The sequence below is a fragment of the Trichoplusia ni genome, unplaced genomic scaffold (genome assembly GCF_003590095.1).
Source record: "Trichoplusia ni isolate ovarian cell line Hi5 unplaced genomic scaffold, tn1 tig00000572, whole genome shotgun sequence".
NCBI lineage: Eukaryota > Metazoa > Arthropoda > Insecta > Lepidoptera > Noctuidae > Trichoplusia > Trichoplusia ni.
The window spans coordinates 1-8,884 of record NW_020800039.1 but is presented as its reverse complement, the minus strand read 5'-3'; the positions used below and the strand labels follow the sequence as shown (position 1 = coordinate 8,884).

Below are 8,884 nucleotides of genomic sequence, written 5' to 3'. Positions count from 1 at the left end.
TCAATGATCGGACAAGGTTTTTAATACATAATTTTGAGTTTTTCCACAGTTGAAATAACATAACTTTAAGGCATGTTAGACCCTTAGAAAGATGTAAGATATATAATTATGTTTAATTGTTGTAAAATTAGGATTTATACAGCACTGTGTCTACAGATCTTAAGGAAAACGATGAGGTTGAAATAATTATTTAATAATTATAGTTTTTAAAACACTGTCTTATCTATAAATACCAGTTGATTCCCACTGCTGGGCAAAGGCCTCTTTCTATGTAGCGAAGGATTGAAAATGGATCGCAGTAGCTAAAGCTGTCCTGAAGTTATAATTGAAATGAAATCATTTATTCTGTAAGTAGGATATATCATCACTTTTACAAGCCTTCTTCTTGTTGAGAACGCTGGAGTCGACATTTCCTATCTGACTACCCCGAGAAGAAATGTCGAAACAAACTCAGGGGTCACTTTTGAAGTCCAGACAATTTCAATTGGAATGGAGGCTTTTAAAATAATAAATGTAGTGTTCGTAGTATCAAAAAATTAAAATGAAATGAAAGTTGTCAAAAACTACACTGAGAATAATAAGTTTCTTTTTTATACCAGCAAGTATCATACTCTGACAATTACACTGTTCAGACAGATGACGGCTCAGATAGCCGATGTATCGCGGGTTTGATCCCCGCGTAGCACAACCATTTGTGTGATCCACGAATGCTTGTCCTGAATCTGGGTATCTTTGTGCATGTGACTTGAATGTTTGTGAAACCCCCCGCTATATAGGTATTAAATTCCAAGATTTATTTTTCTAAAATAATTCATGTGTTTCTTGACTACTTCCTATTCTATAAGGTATATTGTGGCGTATTTTTAACAAGTAAGTGCTCGAAAATATTTATATTAATGTTATATTATTTCAACCCCATCGATTAAATTGAATGATGCCTTAAATAGTTATAATAATAGAAAAGAGAAATTATATTATAATAGCGCTGTCTACACACTACAGAATACACTACAGAAAACCGGTCACTACTAGTCTGACTCGCGGTCCTTATAAATACGCTGAAGAAAAACTAATTGCTAGAGTGACAATTTATATTGAAGGGTACTGATAAAATAATGTACCAACAAAATTATAAATACAATAACCGTTGCTTAAGGGTCGTCGCACACGGGCCACCGGCCGCAAATACAAAACGCCGCTACAGGCATATTTATCTACTGTAGTTTATAGGGACTCGTGGAGGAGCTCGTGGCTAAGCTATAACCGCATAAGTGATTCGATCACAGGTTAAGCTATGCTTGACGCGGTTGGTCCGTGGATGGGTGACCATCTTTGTCATAACGAGTTCCTCCGTGTTTCGGAAGGCACGTTAAATTGTGGGTCCCGACTGTTATTCCTACATCTTTGACAGTCGTTACAGATAGTCAGAAGCTGAAAAAAAGTCTGACAGCCAGTCTAACCAAGGGGTATCGTGTTGCCCAGGTAACTGGGTTGAGGAGGTCAGATAGGCAGTCGCTCCTTGTAAAACACTGGTACTTAGCTGAAACCGGTTTGACTGGAAGCCGACCCCAACATAGTTGGGAAAAGGCTAGGCTGATGATGAGTTTATAGGGACTCGCCGCATAAGTTTGAAGCTAGTGGTCGCCACACGTTACAAGACACTGCTCGCTCTTCTGTATAAACTGCGTTAAAGTACAGGAAATATGCCAGTAGCGGCGTTTTGTGGTGGTGGCCGGTGGCCCGTGTGCGGGAGCCCTCGAAGTTTATTGTTAGTATTTGTATTACAACGGTCATTGAATACATCATCTGTAAAAAAATCAATTTTCTAGGTTTCACAGTTTCTGAGATACAACCCAGTGACAGACGGTCAGACATAAAAACCTTAGTAACGATTCGGTTTTCTGCCTTTGAATCCGGTACCCTAATAAACAGAAGCCTAATAGACAGAGATTGCGTTATTGTATCAAATTTATGATCAAAATATAATTATTATTAATCGTATCAGTCAACCAAGAGGCATTAATAAAATAGTCAATTTAATACATTATAGGGTATTTGACAAAGGGCCGATTTTTCAATCGCCAGATAACTTTTATTCGACGAATAAGTTTGGCGTTTTGACAGCTTTTGTATAGGAAATATGTCAACCACCATATTTATTCCTCAGATAGAAGTTATCTGACGATTGAAAATCTAAATCTAATAATATAAAACAGTTTAGTCTGTCAGTCAGATTTACAAAAAATATATTCACTACGTATTTTCATTTTATCACATCTTTAAATAATAAGGAAGATTAAAATCACTTAAATTTGGTAGTAGGGGCTAGTGACATCACTTGCTAGTGAAAGGTACTGGTAAGTGACGTCACACGAGATTTTAAATCACTGTATCCCGAAAATTTTTATTTACGAGATAAAATAAAAAAATGCTTATGTAATATATTTTGGAAATTTGTTTCATTGACTAAACAGTTTTCTTTGTTAAATATCCTATTTTATTGTATTATTAAAAAATAGTAAACTATCAGCTTTCCAATAATAATGTTTGAACCACATTATCAAATTTAAGCTGAATATTTTTATTTGATGTAAATAATGTATTTATGTATAAATAAATAATGTTTTTTTTATTGTATATTAGTAAATAATATTGATTTTCAATTTTTTGTATTTTTTTTCGTTTTATCCAGTCGTGTTTGTATGTTAATTAAAACAGGAATAGGGATGATGATTGGGATTAAAAAGTGAAAATCTATATTATTATTTTCTGCCCAACAAAAATTCACAAAACTGCTTTAAAGTTTAGCTAGTTTGTGACGTAACGACTTCATTTTATACACTATAGTGACGTCACGCGTAAGTTCCGTTTACTATGATTTGATTAATTTATGGTTTGCGGGACAAGAAACGTATTTATTATTGTGCATTAAACTACAAGATAGACACTGAAATAAAAAAATGGCATCATCCCTATTCTCGTAAGTAATTAAATCCTTTCGTTAAATCAATAAATAATTAATCTTTCAACTGTACACAAGTGAAATTAATAAGTTATTGTGCTATTCGTAATAATACATATTCGCAACAACAAATAATAATTAATAGATTAAAAAATCTATACGTACACCCACGTTTTAAATGCCACTACATTTAAATTTTATCAAAATCGTTCACAGCCGTTTTTATAATTGTAAATTGCATTGTCATCGGGTTTGAAGCCACCCTGAAAATTTCAGCCTGCTGGCTTATCGGGAAGTGCCTCATGTGTTGCAAAAATCCAACCGGAACGACAAACAAACAAGAAAAGTGAGTGTATAAAAACGTGGGAGAAACAAAAAATATTAAATTATGTAACAGTTTACTCACCCGTATGTATCGGGATCGCCCGACTAGTTTCGGACCCAACCGGAGTCCTTAATCATGAGCGCGGCGGGATCGCAAGTCGAGCTGGACCCGATAAATACGCGTGAGTAAACCGTTACATCATTTAGTAATGAATCATTCTCACGACAGTTACTATCAAAACAAAAATAGTTCAATTTTTTGCTTTGCATAGCTTTATCAAATCCTTTCACCATGTAAGCGCTAATTTTTAGGTTAGGTTGAAAGTTTAAAATGTGACTGACAGTCAGTATTAAGTAAAACAGTTAAATAAATGTCAATAAGAGTAAATATATCGAAATTGTTCCTGCAATTGTAAAGCAAGATGTTAATATATAAATATTATTGTATATTTTAATGTTTTAATGGTATTTAACTAAATTGTTATAATTAACCCGTCAGATAGATGGCCAAAGAAATGGGATACGATTTTTATTATTTTAAATATAACGCGACGCCATCTAGTCTCAAATTAAGCATAGCTTGCATTAAGAGTACTAGACAACTGATAAACATACTTATATATTTATAAATACATACAAAGATTTGTTCTGCCAGGGAATCAAACACACTACCTGCGCTTTAACAGTCAAGGCCAATTACAACTAGACCAACAAATGGTGAAAATTATGGAACTAGCTAGTGACGTCATTTGTCAGTAGAAATAGTACTGATAAGTGATGACACACCAGATTTTAATTTTTAATATTTTTTTGTATTCGCGATAAATGTTATATATCCAAGGCGGTTTGGTAGTTTGTCTGACGGGTTAATAAGTTTTTTTAGTCAAATATCTAATTATTGATTGTTAAGAATACATCGTTTATAACTCGGTCATGATTTAGAATATCTGCTTCTGCACTGCAATGAACAGTATTCTTTAAGACAGCACTAGTCTACCCAAAAACAAATTTCAAGAATCATTGCCAAAAATATAGTTACTAATCATATTTGTGATTGTATCAACCATTGCTTAACCCTCAAACTTCATTTTTAATTATAGCAACAGATATATCGGTCAAAACTTCAACCTTCTATATATTAAGGTTCGTGAGATACAGACTAGAGAGAGACAGATAGAAGTCTTGTAATACGATTCTGTCTTAACATTTTTGGGTAAAGAATCCCTATATTGTTATAAATTTTGTTCAAGATACCGTAGGGGTGAATAAGTTTCAAAGGGTGTATAGAAAATTGCGTTTTTAGGGGATTGCATGAATATTTTATTACATAAAAATGCAACACAATTAATTAAGAAATGTTTCAGAATTTTCTTATAATCTAAAGGCAAAATATAATTTGCATTGTTGAACGTCCAAATTTTAATAAAATCTCTTTTTTTATTCACCCCAAAAACTATATTTTTTGAAGAAACTTGTTCATTACCGTGTAAGGTGCAGTATTCGCAAGATGGCCGATCTTTGCTGAGCGTGGTATGAGCAGTGCACTCGCGTGGCTTCACACTGTTATGTATAAATAATAAATTATGTAAATATATGTTGTGTTTTATTTCTGGAATCTTATATTAGAAAGCCTGCTGTACACTGGGAATGTGTCACGGGTTCGCTTTTTTTTAAACGACTCCCGCAGTAAGGATTTTAATATTTGTGTCGCGGGGGTTTTACAAAGACACCCAGACTCAGAACAAGCATTCGTGGATCACACAAATTCTTGTCCTACGCGGGGATCGAACCTGCGACACGACGTGCAGAGTGGGTATGGTGTGGTGACCAATCTGGTATCCAACTTGTTTCCTCAACAACATGGGCATGTTATGCGGAGGAATGAAAATCATGTGGTAAGGATGGATGAGGATGGATATAGAGGAAGAGGACGACCAAGGAATCGATGGATGGATTGTGTGAAAGACGATATGGCTGTAAAGAGTGTTTCTTGTGAGATGACGACCGATAGGAAGGTATGGAAAAGATGACATGTTGCGCCGACCCCAAATAAAATAATTGGGATAAGGGCAGGTTAATGATGAACTTGTTTCCTCAACATTACAAGTTCAAATTAAAAAATAAACAGTTGATTATTATTACCATTTTAAACATTTATTTAAACAAGTATTTATTGTCAGCTGTTTTTGTATGCTTGCACGCGGAGGCTATGCGTTCTGTAACGATGTCTTGAGAGCTGTCGTGATGACTTGAATACTTGTGGGCATTGGTCGCACTGGAACAAATATATTATAAATACAAATAATTATACATATAGGCAAAAAGCCTTGCTTTTTAGCTTGGGTTACAATCATCAATTCATAATTCCCCGTTTCTTTGTTAAGGCGTCTAGGCGGGGGAATCCTCATGGACACCCACTCCCTCGGGGGAAGAAATGGTAGTGTTAGACGTTTACTGACTAAACCTGACCCGGCGTGCTACGTCATCCGCGTTTTTGTGTCGGTGTATGGCAATGCATTGTAATCCTTTATACACAATCATCATTCCCCTGCCCTAATCCCAAATACTTTGTTTGGGTCGGCGCAACCTGTACTCTGCCTCTCTTCTTTCTATCTGACATCATCCCACAAGAAAGATTCTTTGCAGCCATATCGCCTTGCAACCAATCCATCCATCGTTTCCTTGGTCGTCCTCTTCCCCAATATCCATCCACATCCATGCTCAAGGCCTTCCTCACCACATGATTTTCATTCCTTCTCATAATATGCCCATACCATGACAAGATAACATTAAAAAACCCCTGTAAATACCGCACATGACAAATCTTTTTAGTAGAATTGTAAAGACTGGGCCTTAATTCCGCTATTCAGAATAACCGAAGAATTAATGGAAAATATATTACATTATCACTATTCGGTTTCTCCTAAAGCATTTTGCCAACAATAATTGAAAATTCAGTACCTACGGGGCGGAACACTCACTGTCATTTGCAAATAACGGATTGGGGCTAGGACCGCCCTTTGGAAGAAACAGCCAGATTAATCTGAGCAAGCTTGTGCCATCAAGCGGCAGGCCTGTAGGTCTAATGGTCAGTACCCTGACAGCTATACCGGAGGTCGTTCGGTTCCAACCCAGGACAATGTTTGGGTGATTAGCACGAGCATTTGTTCTGTGTCTGGTTGTCCAATTTATCAATAGTAGGTATTTAAAAATATATAAGTATGTTTATCAGTTGTCTAGTACTCATAATACAAGCTTCGCTTAGTTAGAGACTAGATGGCGTTGTGTGAAAGTTGTCTATACTATTATTAAAGTTAACTACCTAAATATAGGCTGATATGTTTACCTGCCACGGTAGCGACAGTCCGATGGCTCTCCAGGTGCTGCACTAGGCACCGCCGGCTGTGATATGAAGCACTGCAGGTGTCGCACACGTAGGGACGCTCAAATGTATGCTGACGACGTGTGTGTACCTGTAAGGGGAATCTATATCTATACTAATATATAAAGCTGAAGAGTTTGTTTGTTTTGAACGCGCTAATCTCAGGAACGAGTCTGATTACCACTTAAGCAGTATCAACCTCAATACTCAATTATTTATTGCGTCCGCCTCTCTTACTCACCTTAAGTTGCGCATTATCTAAAGCGAGATAGCTGCAGTGTTTGCATTGCAGGTCCCTCTCCATGCCGTGATACGACCTGCAGTGGCGTTTCAATTGTGTTGTCGATATGAAACTTTGCCACAGAACTGAAAAAATATTGAAAAATGACACACACATCTCACTCACATTCAGACACACATGACACTTACATGTCAGAGACACATGACACTCACATGTCACACACATGACACACTCACGTCACACATATGACACTTACATGTCAGAACACATGACACTCACATGTCACAGACATGACACACATATGACACTTACATGTCAGAGACACATGACACTCACTTGTCACTCACATGAGTCACACATTACACTCAAATTCAACACATGTCACACACATGACACACACATGACCCACATATGACACTTACATGTCAGAGACACATGAGACTCACATGTCACACACATGAGACACACTCACGTCGCACATGATACTCACATGTCTCACACATGAGAGACATTCACGTCACCCATGACACACACATGTCACACACATGACACTCACATGACTCACGTGGCACTCACATATCCCACACGTGACACTCATATGACACACACGTGTCTTTCACATGTCACACATGGCTCTCACATGACACACACATAACCCTCACATGACACACACACGACCCTCACATGTCATTCACATGAGCTTCACATGTCTCACACGTGACACTCACATATCACACATATGACACTTATGAGAAAAACATGTCTCTCACACATGGCAATCACCCTTTACTCGTCTCGTACTGTTTAACCAATGCAACTATTTCAAATACTTACTTCACACATGAAATTGAACCCCAAATGTAATTTCGCGTGGCTTATGAAACAGGACCATTTGCTGACCGATTTCTTACAAACTCTGCACTTGACTGGACCACACGGGTCCAACTTTCCTTCCACTAAATCCAAATATCTTTGTCTCTTTTCCTTCCTCGATAACTTTTTAACAGGTTCCTCTGCCCGCCATGTTGTGACGCCATCTTCTTTTGAACTGTCACATTGTATTTCGATTTTTATTTCTGGTATTGGCATATTAGGATTTGAATTGTTAATTTCTATGCATATATCATGATGATCTGCTAATTCAGTGTGTATTTCTTCAATTTTTGTTGTATATATTTCGGTTTTTGTGTTTTCGTATTTCTTGCGTAAATTCTTCAGTTCTATATCGCTTGTTTGACTTTTAATACGTAGTAAGGATGCGGACTGAACGTCTTCTTTGCACTGTTTGCATATTTTTTGAGGAAAACCATCGTTTGGATCGATCTGTAGACCACGACATACAATTAGGGTTTTTTTTTTATAAAGTCAACTTGCAATATTTATTTTCGTTCTGTTAGACAAAAACATATTAAATAAACAAACAAATGATATATTTATATAAGTGGCTTGATTTAGTAATCTTTATTGTGGTATTATGTTTTTTTTAGTCACGTTTTATTTCAAACTGAGTTTAAAGGCAAGACATTTAAAGGTTATTTACATAAAGGAATGGAGTATGTAACGTTTACGTTACATACTGGAATGGAGTATGTAACGTTTACGTTACATACTCCATTCCTTTATGATCGCTTCGTTTAAATCTAGATAATATTAAAAAAAGTAAGTTACATTCATATAAAATCCCAGCAATTCGTTAAAAAAACTATTCCAGCAATTTTTCTCTTTAAATCCTTTTATTGAAGTAATTGCTAGCAGGTTTCAGTTCTTACGGTAATCTAAAATAAAACTATCACCGTAAATTAATGTTTTCGTCCACAAGTCATAAGTTTCGATATTATTTAAAAATGTCACACATTTAAATAAACAATAGAGTATACTCGGTAAACATTTCATAACACTACGTAAATACAACAAGAAACTCACCTCTAAACCAGTCGTGTCACACAAAACATTCTTGTATTTGTCTATTTCTTCT

The 8,884-nt window shown here is 36.1% G+C and overlaps 1 long non-coding RNA gene across 1 annotated transcript; it reads right to left on the bottom strand.

The window, feature by feature from the left end:
• Positions 1-6,643: 6,643 nt before the first annotated feature.
• On the bottom strand, positions 6,644-8,884 carry LOC113507078. The gene is made up of 4 exons (XR_003401794.1): positions 8,833-8,884; positions 7,744-8,232; positions 6,910-7,034; positions 6,644-6,759 (listed from the first exon to the last, which is right to left on the bottom strand). It is a non-coding gene; the product is annotated as an uncharacterized LOC113507078 (long non-coding RNA).